This window comes from Bos indicus x Bos taurus, chromosome 24 (genome assembly GCF_003369695.1).
Source record: "Bos indicus x Bos taurus breed Angus x Brahman F1 hybrid chromosome 24, Bos_hybrid_MaternalHap_v2.0, whole genome shotgun sequence".
Taxonomy (NCBI): Eukaryota; Metazoa; Chordata; class Mammalia; order Artiodactyla; family Bovidae; genus Bos; species Bos indicus x Bos taurus.
Window position 1 is genome coordinate 5259610 of NC_040099.1, and position 17273 is coordinate 5276882.

At 37.4% G+C, this 17273-nt stretch overlaps 1 long non-coding RNA gene across 6 annotated transcripts in view; it reads right to left on the reverse strand.

The window, feature by feature from the left end:
- Nucleotides 1-1708: 1708 nt before the first annotated feature.
- Nucleotides 1709-17273, reverse strand: part of LOC113882751 — a 30730-nt gene continuing 15165 nt past the window's right edge. For 5 of the 6 annotated variants that reach the window (XR_003508437.1, XR_003508440.1, XR_003508438.1 and 2 more), the window contains 2 exons: nt 4939-5069; nt 1709-4707 (listed from right to left, as the gene is read on the reverse strand). This is a non-coding gene — a long non-coding RNA (uncharacterized LOC113882751). The remainder of the gene's footprint in view (nt 4708-4938; nt 5070-17273) is intronic. The other variant, XR_003508436.1, reaches the window with a different exon arrangement.

The following is a 17273-nucleotide window of genomic DNA, read 5'->3' on the forward strand; positions in this document are numbered from 1 at the left end:
AATGCTATTCTCCCAAATCTCCCCTCCCTCTCCCTCTCCCACAGAGTCCATAAGACTGATCTATACATCGGTGTCTCTTTTGCTGTCTTGTACACAGGGTTATTGTTACCATCTTTCTAAATTCCATATATATGCGTTAGTATACTGTATTGGTGTTTTTCTTTCTGGCTTACTTCACTCTGTATAATAGGTTCCAGTTTCATCCATCTCATTAGAACTGATTCAAATGTATTCTTTTTAATGGCTGACTAATACTCCAGAAGCAATTGTTGCTTTTCAACAGGGCAAAATTTTGTGATTATTCCTTCAACCTCACTCCCACCAGGGCAGAGAAATGGTTCTCAGAGCCGCATTTTTCTTTACTCACACCCGCCAGGTGACCATAGGTAAAAACAATAACAAAAATGAAAACTTCAAAGTTCAAACTTCCTAAAATCAAAAGAGCGTCTCTAGGCCAGCCTGGACTCCACCGTTGCTCTCCAAGGGAGGTTCCTGAACCAGTGGCACCAGCATCGCCTGGGACTTGTTAGAAATAGAAATTCTTGAGCCCAGCCCACACCTGCTGAGTCAGATTCTCTGACGTGAGGCCCAGAAGTCTGTGTTTTAACAAAGTCTCCAAGTGAATCTGATGCACACAAAGAGTTGGGAACTGCTGATCTGGAGGAAAGCCCGCACTCCTTGAAGTGATAATGCCTTGGGTTTTAATCCCAGCTCTGACACTTACAATGCATATAGCATCTTCTCATTTACTAAACTCCTCTCAGTTTTAGCTTTGTCATCTACACACCAGAGACAATATCGACTGAGATGATGTTCTTGTAGAGACAATGGGGTCAAAATCTCTCAGAATGCATGGATCGCTCCTAACTCATCAAAGCTGGCAGTGCCATAGAGTCAGATGATGAAAAGGGAAAAAAATTTCAAGCTTAAGACTGAAGACGCTCTGTCAGCAGAATCAGACGTGTGACTGCACACATGTTCTGAGAAAGAAAGTTCTTCCCGGTAGCTGCTTTTAGCAAATGCCACCAACACTCCTGCTAAAGGGGTAATAATTTGCCCAAAACTGATTGTGATGCATTTTTTCTAACCAATCAGGGGCATTCTCTGAAAGCAACGGGGAGTGATGCACACAAGACCTGGAGAGTAAGACTATTTGTCCATTTGGGGGAAGGAGACAGGCCAGTTGATACCATTGTTGCCTTCATCAGATTGGAAATATGACTTCTGTTTATTTTTCAGTGTAAATGAGCTTTTGAATTCAATTGAACTGGGCTACCTCTTCTCAGATGGATGGGTGTTTCATGTGTCCTGGATATTTAACGGGCTTCCCTAGTAAAGAATCTCCCTACGATGCAGGAGACCTGGCTTCGATTCCTGGGTCGGGGAGGTCCCCTCGAGAGTGAAACGGCCACATGTACTCTTGCTTATTTAATATCTACTATTCTTCCCGCATGCTCGTTGTCTTTACAAGAAAAGGACTCTGCATGTTTGTTCATGCATCCCCAACATTTACAATCATGCCTGAGCCATAGCATCTATGCAGTAAATATTTGTTGAATGAGTAAGATTGTTTCTTTGCTATCTTCATTACTATGTAATCATCGATTCATAATTTTCAAGATACAGTTTTCCATTAGAAAAACTCTCTCCATTTTGAAAAACAATGATTTCAAACATTTTACATGATCAGAATCCTTTTATTCTTGTATGCTGAAAAGTTGAGTCCTTTTCTAGAATTCAGTGCTACAGCCCATTTTCCTTCTTGTTTGAAACACTGCAAAATGGCAACCTAAGGTATACGCCTTTGTTTTCACATTATGCTTTAATTTTAATATGCAACATTTTAAAAGTAGGAAGTAAAAGTACATAATGCCACATGAAAATACAGAAGACAATTGTTCAGCTTTCCATAGTAAATCTCTATCTGGAAAAATAAAAAAGTGGCAATTCAGATTTATAGGGAAAAAAATGACTAGAAGAAACTGCATAGAAAAAAGTGAGACATCAATTTGCTTTTGTAGCCTCTCTGACAGGACAGTCCAGAAAGCGAAGAGGAAAAAGGGGAAGACTGCAGAGCTAGGTAGGGCTGGACCCAAGAACTAAAAACCCCTCAAATGGGTGTGTGAGTGACTCTGCTTACTGCCACGCTGGGGCAAACATAAATCACTGGCCTCTTATTCATTGGAGATTTCCTGAAAAAATAACCAAAACCTACCACCACACTCAAATAATTCAAGAAAGAAGAAAATAAAAGGATATGGTCTTATGGCTCTGTAGGTTGAGAAAATTGAAACTATTTTAAAGGGAAAAATTAGGAGAAGATAGAGCCATGAACTTTCCCATTTTATGTCATGTGTCAAGAAAGGAGCAATGGGAGATAAATACTCATTTCTTCTTGATGTGAGTCATGCAGAATTTGACACATAAGTTGTTTTGTTCCTGGTTTCTGTGATTTTCAAGAGCATCGTTGATGTCCCTATTCTTGAGATGACTGGAAAGAGGGGTGTTTGGGGGGTGAGAAAGACATCTCTGAGGTCATTGTTCACAGGTTCCTGTGTTGCCAAAGACTCTATTGTGGAATTTGGAGGTAGAGTCAGGACATCAGGGTCAGAGGTCAGGGGGATGGGCTTCGCAAGGGGATTATCCAGCCCACAGTTTGAGCCACTGGGTTTACAGGCAAGATAATAAATCATGTATTGTTATTTAGAAGTCTTAATAGTCTTTAGAAGTCTTAATTCCACCTCACTTGCTTGGGCAAAATCTTGAGTTTGATTACCATATGATTATCCTACATCATCCCCTCACTTAGAAAACACAACCTGGGTTTCCACGGTTGACCTCTGACCTTCACAGACTAATCCATTGCCTACAAAAGTCCTATTTTACATAATTCCCTTCATGAATTGTATTTTCTTACAGAAACTTCTATACACCCTTCTCACTGACAGATTCTTCAATTAAATTTAAATAGTGTTTTGATTGGCAGATGCCTCGAATGAAGCAAGGTTTATTAATGATATTATTATTCTCATTTTCATCTGGTTTGAGAATCTTTATTTGTTTGAAAAAGAATCATTTGAGTGTGATATTACATCCTTTTACTTTTAACAAGTAGCAATCATACTCCATTGATGATGCTGAATAAAAGAGATTCATACAAGAAAAGTTCACACAATTTCTAAAAACTTGAGATGGCCTTTTAGGCAGATTATCATATATGAGCCATTATCATATATAAGCTCATCTATGAAGATTATAAGGAAAGTCAGTACAAATCAACATGCAAACACTTGCCAATCATAATTTATTTCTGTCTGAATTTTTTAAATTTGTATAAAAGTGGCAAACTATATTTTGAATCAAAACTGTGTTGTATGTTTCACAGGTAAATAATTCACATGAATTCACACTATGGACTTAATATCCAAGAACTAATAATATAGATCTTTGTTGGTGAAATAGAACTTTAAAGAAAATTTTAGATATCTTACAAATATTTCCAAAGTGAGGAAAATGAGAATGCAAAATATCTTCTACAATAAAATTCCATTATGTCTAGACACTTAATAATTATTACTTTGATTCTTTTCTACTCATCTCCCTCAAGAACACTCTAATATCCACTCCCAGTAAAGCCTGAGCTAATAATGAGAAGTATTTCCTGAGGGATTAAAACCTAACCTGGCATCCTATACTATTATACTATTATAAATAATATTAGATTCTGATGTTTGGTCTAGAGGGTCATATTTATTTGCTTTTAAGTTTCAGTATTAATATCAGAACATGGTCATTTGAATCTTTATGGAAAAGATGGATTATTCAATAAACATTGTGATAATTAAGCAGCCAGTTAGATAGGAAGAATAATGAATCACAAGTTTATAGCTTTTATCAAAACAAATTGAGAGAGCTTAATTATATGAAAAAAATCATGAAATATTAGAAGAAAATACAGATTAGGAAAACAGTTGCAGTATGCAAGACATCTGTAAGCATGAAACAGAAATTAAGAATTATTTTTAAAAGATAAATATTATTACCTAAAATATTTTAATATCTTACATGGCAAAAAAATGACCACAGATATAAGAAAAAAGTAAGGATGAAAATAAAGGAAGTCACTTGTGACAAATATGGTACTGTTAATTTTATATTACTGTATTTATTAATAATAATAATGATAATAAACCAATAGAAAAATGAGAAAGGAAATGTCAATGTTCTCTGCAAATAGGATACACTTTTAATTAACATAAAATATTAATAATCACATTTGTTATAAGAAAAAAGAAGACAAGAAGGACATTAAGTTACCACTTTTATCTACAGCTACCAAAGATCAAAAGGTTTAATACCTGCTGACAAAAGTGTGAGGAAAGAGGTATTCTCATATTCCCTATCAATTGCTAAGGGATGATAAGAAACAAACAAGAAGACCACAAGTCACAGTGGCTTGAGAAAAAACAGATGTCTATTTCTCTATCATGTCAATGCCCGCCGTGTCAGGGAGCCATGCAGCTCTTCTTCACGAGTTCATCATGGATCCAGATGTATTGTTCTTTCATCTTCAAGGAAGATACTCAGCTGTGTGGAGTGGAAGATGGATCCCCGCTGTTTCACTACATTTTGACAGAATGGAGCAGAGAGAGGCAAGTCCTGGGACTGACGATTCCCTCCCAGTCCCCATCCAGGACTTTCTTCACTCTGTAGAAGAGGAGAGGACAGAGTCAGGCAGGAGACAACCTCAGATTGATGACAGTTCCCAGTAGGACTGAGACATCTGTGTATCGATCAAAGGTAGTGAATTCTAGTTTTCACTCCGGTCAGTCAGGGTTCCCTGACCACATGCGTAGGAGAAGACAGTGACCAGGTGGGCTGGGGCTTCTCTTCTCCTGAGCCTTGAGTTGACCAGGAGGCCAGGAGGCATTGACTCACCGTGGTGCTTAGACAGTGAGCTGGTAGCTTCCTGCTGGCCGGCTGCTCCACAACTAGACCTCCGTGGAAGATGCCACAGGTACGTCCAAAGGACATTGTCAGCTAAGGCCATCCATCAACTGACCACAAACCTCAAAGAGCAGGCAGAGAAAAAGAATCACATTAAAGAGATGAAACCTCATAGAACAGCCATAATGACACAGAGGAGAGAAAGGTGACAAATGACACCTACCCGTATAAACAGACACGCAAACAAATAAAAATTCAGGGGCCATACAAATATTCAAGAAAAAGACTTCATGGATTTTTTTTTTAATAAAAAGAAGGTTTAAAAAATATAGAGTGTGTATCTATATATCTGCTTTGGGAGCACCAATCATTTAGCATTTCATCATACAAGCTTGTGTGCTCAGTCCTGTCTGACTCTTTGTGACCACAGGGATGGTAGCCCGCCAGGTTCCTCTGTTCATGGAATTTCCCAGGCAAGAATACTGGAGGGGGTTGCCATTTCCTTCTCCAAGGGATCTTCCTGACCCAGGGATCCAACCCGAGTCTCCTACATTTCCTGTGTTGGCAGGCAGATTCTTTAACACTGAGCCACCTGGAAAGCCCTTCAGTTCAGTTCAGTTCAGTTCAGTTGCTCAGTCATGTCTGACTATTTGCGACCCCATGAATTGAAGCACACCAGCCCTCCCTGTCCATCACCAACTCCCGGAGTTCACTGAGACTCACATCCATCGAGTCAATGATGCCATCCAGCCATCTCATCCTCTGTCGTCCCCTTCTCTTCCTGCCCCCAATCCCTCCCAGCATCAGAGTCTTTTCCAATGAGTCAACTCTTCTCATGAGGTGGCCAAAGTACTGGAGTTTCAGCTTTAGCATCATTCCCTCCAAAGAAATCCCAGGGCTGATCTCCTTCAGAATGGACTGGTTGGATCTCCTTGCAGTCCATAGCATCTCCTAAATAATTTCTTAATAAAATTTTCCTCATTTTCAGAGCACTGGTGAAACATTGTTGTAGAACACATTTTTTTTTTATTTTAAGAACAATGAGGATACACTGTAGCATAAAATGCTACATATATTACAGTATATACATTTTTTACTTTTGTATGCCCAAATCATTTATTACTATTACTAGGATGCACAGCAAATGCTATCATCATGAATTAATCCTGCTTTGATAGATTATTCATTCATACAAAAAAATCAAAAGAATGTACCTTTCAAATACATCTAAATGCTTCATCAAATCATGGTTACTGAGGTATGCAGCTTTTCTCAAAAACAAGAATTCTTCTTGTCTCTGTGATTCTAAACAGATTCTGAATTGATAAAGCAACAGGAACATGACCTACTCAGGGTGAGTATTGACTATAGCAAGTGTCAATCAAAGACTGATGGGCATCAATCTTTTTTTGAGGAAGATAAACGACTTTTTTTTTTTTTTGCTTATTTCTTATCTATGCAGTTCTTTGGCTCTAAAATCTCTGGAGATTTGTACAATCTTCAGTAGAACACTGTATTGATTCTTGAGTTTAGGTGCCTAGGGGTATCATAAATTGCTATCCCACCATCTTATCATTTTACTTAACTCTCAGATCATTTGCTTGGTGATATTTATATCTTAACTATCCTTCTAAATGTAAAAAGCATTTCTTAGCCTTTTTATTGAAATTTCGTTGTACATTCCTAAATTGAATGTGAGTCTCATCGATTTCTGTCCTTTTCTTTCAGGGAACTCTTCAGTGTAGAGTGCTATAATGTCTTCTGATGACTGTAATTCTCATTCATTCTATCACCTTTGTGCATAATACCAGTTGGCATTGATTTCATACTGAATGGCTTTTTACATTTGTAGATTTAATCATATTTTTCCACTGAAGATTTGCCTATGAGAATTTATTTTTCAAATATCATGACATTCTGAATGTAATGTGGTATCCTGAACTGGATCCTGGAAGCAAAAATAAAAGGCATGGATGAGGGGAAGGGGACTGAAATGGAATCAAGTGTGGACTTGAGTTAGTATACCAGTATTGGGTTTTTTTTAGTTGTGACAAATGTACCATGGTAATGCAAGATGTTGGTATCAAGGGAACTGGGTGAGAGGAGTATGATGATTCTACCTGAGCAACTTCTCTATTAATCCAAATTTACTGAGATATAAAAATTTTATTTTAAAAATCATAGTACCTCAATCATGTATTGATATTTCTATGTCTCTATAGTGAAAACTGCTATTATCTGTGTTGATAATGTGCCTTGCTTTTTTATAATTTTTAAAAGATAACATTAAATACAATTAAAATCAATTTGTAATATTTCATCCAAAAAATAAACAGTAAAAATGTAATTTATTTTCTTGTCTTGTCAACCGTGCCATTCTGGTGATGGAAATGAAGATGGGTTTATTCATTATGATGAGTTCTTGGCATGCTTTCACTTGTTTAGCAGATTGCATTTTCTATTTAATGCATTTTAGGATTTTTTTTTTGATCCATAAGTTGGTGATTCAATATAAGCCAATAAATGGAAAAGTATTATTCCATATGAAAATAGACTATCTCATATTTCATATTCTAGAATTACAATCATGAATTCTTTTTAATTATTTTTTTATTGAAGGATAATTGTTTTCCAGAATTTTGTTGTTTTCTGTCAAACCTCAACCTGAATCACCCATAGGTATACATATATTCCCTCCCTTTTGGACCATATGTAAAATAGATAGCCAACAGGAATTTGCTGTATGGTTCATGAAGCTCAAAAAGGGACTCTGTGTCAATCTAGAGGGGTGGGATGGGGCGGGAGGTGGGAGGGAGGTCCAAAAGGATCATGAATATTGATACTCCACAAGTACATGAAGTGTCATAAATTATTTTCTTAAGATCAAATATTGCTGCCACAGGACGGTGTATGTGTTACTTCCACCCACCAGACAAATAAAAGATTAGTAATATTTGTCACAGATAGTATACTCCATTTACCAATAGTTGAAGAGATAAATTACTGTGTAAATTTTAAATTGTTAATAGCCATGATACATTAAACTCACTCTCTGGAAAGAGGCAAAAAATGGAAAGATTTAAAGTTCAGTGACTCTGCTGCCAAAACACTTAACACATTAACTTTTACTGACAACATTGCTGGAATTCAAAGGATAATTGTCACCTATTTACTCAAGGTCCATCTTGGGGAGATAGGAGCTGAAAGCTTGAAGATCTAGGACAATTTTATGAATGTTTAAATTGCCATAAGCCAAAGAGCCAAAGAAAGGCAATGTCAAACAATGCTCAAACTACCAAGTAATGCTCAAAATTCTCCAAACCAGGCTTCAGCAATACATGAACTGTGAACTTCCAGATGTTCAAGCTGGTTTTAGAAAAGGCAAAGGAACCAGAGATCAAATTGCCAACATTTGCTGGATCATCGAAAAAACGAGAGCTCTAGAAAAACATCTCTTTCTGCTTTATTGACTATGGCAAAGCCTTTGACTGTGTGGATCACAATAAACTGTGGAAAATTCTGAAAGAGATGGGAATACCAGACACCTGACCTGCCTCTTGAGAAACTGATATGCAGGTCAGGAAGCAACAGTTAGAACTGGACATGGAACAGCAGACTGGTTCCAAATAGGAAAAGTAGTACGTCAAGGCTGTATATTGTCACCCTGTTTATTTAACTTATATGCAGAGTACATCATGAGAAATGCTGGGCTGGATGAAACACAAGCTGGAATCAAGATTGCAAGGAGAAATATCAATAACCTCAGGTATGCAGATGACACCACCCTTATGGCAGAAAGTGAAGAACTAAAGAGCCTCTTGATGAAAGTAAAAGAGGAGAATGAAAAAGTTGGCTTAAAGCTCAACATTCAGAAAACTAAGATCATGGTATCCAGTCCCATCGCTTCATGGCAAATAGATGGGAAAACAGTGGAAACAGTGGCTGACTTTATTTTTCTGGAGTGAATTCTCCAAAATCACTGCAGATGGTGATTGCAGCCATGAAATTAAACAATGCATACTCCCTAGAAGGAAAGTTATGACCAACCTAGACAGCATATTAAAAAACAGAGACATTACTTTGTCAACAAAGGTGTGTCTAGTCAAGGCTATCGTTTTTCCAGTGGTCATGTATGGATATGAGAGTTGGACTATAGAGAAAGCTGAGCACCAAAGAATTGATGCTTTTGAACTGTGGTGTTGGAGAAGACTCTTGAGAGTCCCTCGGACTGCAAGGAGATCCAACCAGTCCATCCAAAAGGAAATCAGTCCTGGGTGTTCATTGGAAGGACTGATGTTGAAGCTGAAACTCCAATATTTTGGCCACGTGATGCAAAGAGGTGACTCATTTGAAAAGACCCTGATGTTGGGAAAGATTGAAGGCAGGAGGAGAAGGGGAAAACAGAGGATGAGATGGTTGGATGGCATCACTGACTCAATGGACATGAGTTTGGGTAAACTCCGGGAGTTGGACAGGGTGGCCTGGCGTGCTGCAATTCATGGGGTCGCAAAGAGTTGGACACGACTGAGTGACTGAACTAAAGTGCCTGTTGACAGATGAATGGATAACATGTGGTCCATACTTGCAATGGAATATTATTCAGCCCTGAAAAAGAAGGACATTTTGCCTTTTGCAAACCATGAATAAACCTGGAGGATATGAAGCTGAATGAAATAAGACAGACACAGGAAGACAAATACCATATGATCTCATTTATATTTGGAATCTTAGAAGAAAGTCTAACTCATAGGAGTAAAATGTAGCATGGTGTTGCCATGGGCTGGAAGGTGGAGAAAATAGGAAGATATTGGGCAAAGGATAAAAACTTTCGCTTAGAAGAAGAAAAAATTCTAGGGATCTGACATACAGTGTAGTAAATATAGTTAATAATATTGTGTTGTATACTTGAAATGTGCCAAGATCTTTGGTTCTTATCATAAACACATACACAAAGAAAGGTAACTATGTGTGGTGATAGGTATATTAATTAGCTTGACTATGATCCATTAACACAATGTAAAGTATGTTCAATATGCACTTTTATTGAGTGATAAATTTTGGTAGCTTCTTTTGTACCTTTAGTAATTTCTTATACTTCTTTCATAATCTTCCTTTGATTCATGTTATTATTTATCTTTCAGGTTTATTAAGAAAAATAATTTGAAATTATATTATGCTTTTTTTTTAAGTGACTATCCCATGACCAGCAGAACTCTTAGTAAGTGCATAATGGTAAATATCAATCGTTAGTATTGATAATTATCTTAATTAAAACAGCACTTTATTTTGAATCTCAGAAGTGATTATTTGTTCTACTGCTTCTCAATTTTATTAGCATCATTTTGGTCATTAGGAAAATAATAGATAAAAGTAAATGCTCTATATTTTATATAACTTATGCAGAATATATTGAGTAAATTGAATTGCAATTATTCCATACAAGAACATATTGTGCACTTAAAAGTTTGAATTATCTAAATTTCAGTACTTGAGATTGTAAAATAAAGGTGGCATGGAAAGTATGGGCAGAAAGAGTTCTGACTTCACTTTAATGTTACCTGATTAATGATGCTAAATTTTATTCTGACCATTAAAATATCACTGATTCTCTATTGAAAATTTGCTTCTCTGGAGCTAAGAGTATTCTCTCTGTGAACAAGTATCTCCCACATTACAAAAAATTTACAGTCTCATGAATTCACATTAGAACACAATGAACTTTTCCTATCTTAAGAAAAATGTCAATTACTTATCTTTTGCAAATCAATGTCATAACCATAATATAAACACTTTGTTTCATTTTCTCGAATTAAGTAAAATACAGCCTAACAAACACTGAGCATTTTCACTGGTACTCTCTCCTTTTTTCCGTGATCTCCTCAAACTTTAATTTTTTTAATTAATTTTTTTATTTTAATTGGAGGCTAATCACTTCACAATATTGTAGTGGCTCCTGCCATACGTTGACATGAATCAGCCATGGGTGCGCATGCGTCCCCCATTCTGAACCCCCTCCCACCTCCCTTCCCATCCCATCCTTCAGGGTCATCCCAGTGCACCAGCCCTGAGCACCCTGTCTCATGCGTGGAACCTGGACTGGCGGTCTATTTCACATATGGTAATATCCATGTTTCAATGCTATTCTCTCAAACCATCTGCTCCCGCCTTCTCCTACAGAGTCAAAAAGTCTGTTCTTTATCTCTGTGTCTCTCTTGCTGTCTTGCGTATAGGGTCATCGTTTAATTTCTAAGTGCTCTTGTCATTACCTGGGTCTCAACTTGCTCAGGCGGACTTTTTTTTTAATTTTTATTTTATATTGGAATATAGTTGATGAATAATGTTATGTTAGTTTCAAGTGTACAAAAAGTGATTCAGTTGTACATAAACATGTATCTATTCATTTTCAAATTCCTTTCTCTTTTAGGTTGTTACAGAATATTGAGCAGAGTCCCCTGTGCTGTATAGTAAGGCCTCCTTTTCGGTCGTTTATCTTATATATTGTGGTATGTATATGTAACTACTAATCTATCCCTCCCTACTCTTTCCCCTTAGGTAACCATAAGTATGTTTTCTATTTCTGGGAGTCTGTTTTCTAAATAAGTTCATTTGTAATTTTTTTTGATCCTGCATATAAGTGATATCATATGATACTTGTCTTTCTCTGACTTACTTCAGTTAGTATGACAGTCTCCAGATCCATCCCTTTTGTTGCAAAAGGCATTATTTCATCCTTTTTAATGCCTGAGTAATATACCCTACCCTTTTAAATGTTCGATCCAATCATAACTATGAAGACATTTAATTATATGCCCATCTTGAAGGCTACAAAAAGTCTTCTCAGTAGACATAATAAATGTATTTAGAACTAAACTGCTTTTCAGGGAAGCAGTTGTTACATATACTTGGTATATTTTAAAATATTTAATGTTAACTATATCAATCTCAATAAATTTTGGTCCCTGTCAGAGTTTACATTGTAATCTTCATGAGTGCATGCCAGCACCCCATGTGCCATACGAGAGGAAATGCTCTAAATCCAGGGAGATTATTGAATCTAATTATCAATATTTATACAGTAGCGCTTTTTGACAAATGCTCAGAGAACTGTGAAGTGGTTTTTAATGTTTAAAGTGTATGAAATAGATTTGTTTCATATTCCAACAATGTTTGCTATTGTTTTAAGCCTACACTGTTGCCATAGTTACAGCATGAGGATCAAAAATCCTCTTTTCTTTGTAATACGTTAAAGGATAACTTTATAATGTTCTGATAGACTATAATGTTTGTTGAATACATCATCATATAAATACAGTTTTTATTTTTCTATCAGACTCCCCCAATACATCAAACATGAAACGAGCAGGAATTTTTTGATACTGACGATGAATAATAATACTTAATATTTTAAGAATTCTGATCAAAACAAACTAGAGCAAGGGAGGAGAACAGAGTAAATTTTAGTTTACTTGATTTTGTTTTATTATTACAATCATACAATTTAATCTTTATTCACAGTACTCCAAGTCATCTATTAATTTATCCAAACCAATAATTGCAAGTTAAGATAAATTTATAATTTCTGCATCAGGGGAGACCTATTGTGACTTTGAAAGCATGATCCTTGGAAGCAAGCCCTCTGAATGGTGGTCCTCTCGCTTCCCCTCACATATCTCAGCTGTCTGGGTAGAGATTAAATGTCCACTCCTTCATCATCTAATTCTGCATATCACGATTAAGTCACTTATCTTTTCCGTCATGCTTTCTGTTTTGAGAATGCAGGTATGGCAGAGAAGTACATATGACTTTTTGCATCTCCTTAGCAAAGATGGGGAAGGAATAAGATCAGATGTGGTGCAAAATGAAACTGCATCTGCAGACAGAGTGCTGAGCTTTGCAGAAGAATGACTAACACACTGTGGGTTACCTGCTGGCGGTAATTAATTCTTCAATTAGAGAAGCAAATATCAAAAAGAGCAAACATTTAAAGAAACCTCTTGGCCCAAATGCCAATTGCTAAGAGTGTTTTACCTTGAACTTTTGGATTTCCATTCTGCCTGTGCAGTTTCAGGATGAGATGAGAGTATATGCCGCAATTAAGGGTTTTGTTGAATAACTAAATCACACAACTTTTCACAAACCATCTACTACCAATGCTTGCCTGAAATTGGCTTCCCGCTCAAGAGGCTAATTGCTTAAACACACCAGGCATCTGTCGCCCTGAAAAGTCCTATGAACAGCTTCTACGTGATTGTTTTTTAACGAAAAAAGAACTGCAGTCTCTATTTATTCCTTTCATTCTCTTGAGGTAAAGAGACTTTCTTCTCAATTTAAAACCAAATACTATTATCAATATCCCTTGAAAATTCTACTTAATTAAAACACTCTAGTCATTAAATCTGCCAAATAAAACCTTGGTGATGTTTTTCAGTTAACTGCACTTAATTAGATTTATATAATATGAGTTAGTTCAGGTTCTGGAGTTTATCCTAAAGAGATTTTGGTTTGGCCAAAATGGATGTTCCTTGGTGGCTCAGTCGGTAACGAACCTGCCTGCAACGCAAGAGACCCCAGGTTCTATTCCTGGGTCAGGAAGATCCCCTGGAGAAGGAAATGGCAACCCACTCTGGTATTCTTTCCTGGAGAGTCCTATGGACAGAGGAGCCTGGCAGGCTACTATCCACAAAGAATCAGACATGACTGAGCTACTAACAATTTCACTTGGTCAAAATAAAGAGAAAGATTAAAGAGCAATGGATATCAATGGGATAAAATACTCTTATTTCCATGTCCTCATCTGGCTCAAACAACGAAGGAAAAAGTCTCAGGTTCTTGTTTAGCCTATTACCAGAAATGCATTCCCAGGACTCCAGTTGGTACAGCCTAAGGTGGCTCAGTGGTAAAGAATCCGCCTGCCAATGCAGGAGATACAAGTTCGATCCCCAGGTCAGGGAGATCGCCTGGAGAAGGAAATGGCAATCCACTCCAGTATTCTGGCCTGGGAAATCTATTAGACAGAGAAGCCTGGCAGGCTACAGTCCATGGGGTTGCGAAAGAGTCAATTTAGAGACTGAATAGCAACAATCCCTGCACACACATCTGTGGCTCAGTCCACAGGGCAGCTCTGTGTTCACACCTGACTCAAACCCAGGTCACCAGCCTGCTCTCATGCACTTATGGGAAAAAGGAGATCATAAAAACCTGGCCTGTATACCATAGGATTTATGAATTTTATCTTCCTCAGTTCAAAAAGTCGAGAAAAAATAATCTCTACAGCATTAAATTACAGTGCAATGGGACCCTGCCTCAGTCTTTTAAAAGAAAGGGTAAAAAAGTGTGCCATTAGGAAAATCACATGATGAAGGTCTGTCATCTGCACTCCTCTTTCAGGTCCTAGAAATTATTTTCAAGGATGTTGATAATAATTACATATGAACATCATGCCAAGTTGAAAGCAGACTTCTTTCTGTGCAAATCACATCTATGACAAAACACAAGGAAATAAAATGCCCTGAAGTCAGCTTGGACAATCCATGTTTAGAAGCATAGATTAGGGACTTCCCTGGTGGTCCAATGGCTGAGACCCCATGATCCCAATGCAGGGGCCTGGATTTGATTCCCAGTCAGGGAACTAGATCCCTTTATGCTACAACTAAGATCTGGTGCAGTCAGATAAATAAATAAATATTGTTAAAAGAAACACTGATTAATATTTATAAATTCACATGAGAAACATTTTCATGCTCATAAAATCTTAAATTTTAGGGTAAATAGCTTTGTTTCTTGTTGATTAAACTATAATGGAAAGAATAGGACTGAGTATTTAGACCTGGAAGATTCATGTCAGTGCTTGGTCTGGTATTCTGCTGAAACAGGACATCTTACAGGAATAGGAAAACACCGCTCAGCAAAGATCATGGCTTGAGGTAGGTCAGAGGAAAGATCAGAAGTTTAGACACCTAAGGCTAAATGTGTGCTCACTATTTTGACCTAACTGGACAAGATACACACTGGTTTGCTTGCTTTTGATTTATTTCTATTATTTATTCCATTGAATTAATGTATTTGAAAATTGCTATTAAAGTAATGCTAACAGTATGCAAAAGAAAAATATATGAGGCTGAAAGGTTAACTCCCCAGGTTGGTAGGTGCCCAATATGCTACTGGTGAAGAGTGGAGAAAGAACTCCAGAAAGAATGAGCCAAAGTGAAAACATCCAGTTGTGGATGTGAGTGGTGATGGAAGTAAAGTCCGATGCTGTAAAGAGCAATATTACACGGCAACCTAGAATATTAGGTCTATGAATCAAGGTAAACTGGAAGTGGTCAAACAGGAGATGGCAAGAGTGAACATCAACATTTTAGGATTCAGTGAACTAAAATGGACTGAAATGGGCAAATTAAATTCAGATGACCATTATACCTACTACTGTGGGCAAAAATGTCTTAGAAGAAATGGAGTAGCCCTCATAGTCAATAGAAGAGTCCAAAATGCAGTACTTGGGTGCAGCCTCAAAAATGACAGAATAATCTCTGCTTGTTTCCAAGGCAAACTATTCAATATCATAGTAATCTAAGTCTATGCACCAACCACTAATGCCAAAGAAGCTGAAGTTGAAAGGTTCTATGATGACCTACAAGACCTTCTAGAACTAACACCGAAAAAAAAAAAAAAAAAAAGATGTCCATTTCATCACGGGGGACTGGAATGCAAAAGTAGGAAGTCAAGGGATACCTGGAATAACAGGAAAGTTTGGTTTTGGAATACGGAATGAAGCAGGGCAAAGGCTAACAGAGTTTTGACAAGAAAATGCACTAGTCATAGCAAAAACCCTCTTCCAACAACACAAGACAAGACTCTACACATGGGCATCATCAAATGGTCAATGCTGAAATCAGATTGATTATATTCTTTTCAGCCAAACACGGAGGAGCTCTATACAGTCAACAAAAACAAGACTGGGATCGGACTGTGGCTCAGATCATGAAATCCTTATTGCCAAATTCAGACTTAAGTTGAAGAAAGTAGGGAAAACCACTAAACCATTAAGGTATGACCTAAATCAAATCCCTTATGATTATACAGTGGAAGTGAGAAATAGATTCAAGGGACTAGATCTGATAGACAGAATGCCTGATAAACTATGGACCGAGGTTCATGACATTGTACAGGAGGCAGTGACCAAGACCATGCCCAAGAAAAATAAAGGCAAAATGCCTGTCTTTTTGTGCCATTGGAAAGCTATGCTTTCCATTATAGTTTAATGGCTTAGCCTCACAAATAGCTAAGAAAAGAACAGAGGCTTAAAGACAAAGGAGAAAAGGCAAGATATACCGATCTGAATGCAGAGTTCCAAAGAATAGCCAGGAGAGATAAGAAAGTCTTCCTAAGTGATCAGTGCAAAGAAATTGAGGGAAACAGTAGAATGGGAAAGACTAGATGACTCTTCAAGAAAATTAGAGATACCAAGGGAACAGTTCATGCAAAATGGGCTCAATAAAGGACAGAAATGGTACGGACCTAACAGAAGCAGAAGATATTAGGAAGAGGTGGCAAGAATACACAGGAGAACTATAGGAAAAATATCTTAATGACCCAGATAAACACAATGGTGTGATCATTCACCTAGAGCCAGACATCCTGGACTGAAGTCAGGTGGGCCTTAGGAAGCTTCAAAACGAACAAAGCTAGTGGAGGTGATGGAATTCCAGTTGAGCTATTTCAAGTTCTAAAAGTTGATGCTGTGAAAGCACTGCACTCAATATACCAGCAAATTTGGATGTCTCAGCAGTGGCTACCAGACTGGAAAAGGACAGTTTTCATTCCAATCCCAAAGAAAGGCAATGCCAAAGAATGTTCAAACTACCACACAATTGCACTCATCTCACACTCTATCAAAGTAATGCTCAAAATTCTCCAAGCCAGGCTTCAACAGTACACGAATCAAGAACTTCCAGATATTCAAGCTGGTTTTAGAAAAGGCAGAGGAACCAGAGATCAATTGCCAACATTCAGTGGATAATAGAAGAAGCAAGAGGGTTCCAGAAAAACATCTACTTCTGCTTCATTGACTATGCCACAGTCTTTGACTGTGTAGATCATGACAAACTGGAAAATTCTTCAAGATATAGGAATACCAGACCACCTGACGTGCCTCGTGAAGAATCTGTATGCAGGTCAGGAAGCAACAATTAGAACCAGACATGGAACAACAGACTGGTTGCAAATAGGAAAAGGAGTATGTCAAGGCTGTTGTCACCCTGCTTATTTAACTTCTATGCAGAGTGCATCATGTTAAATGCCAGGCTGGATGAAGCACAAGCTGAAAT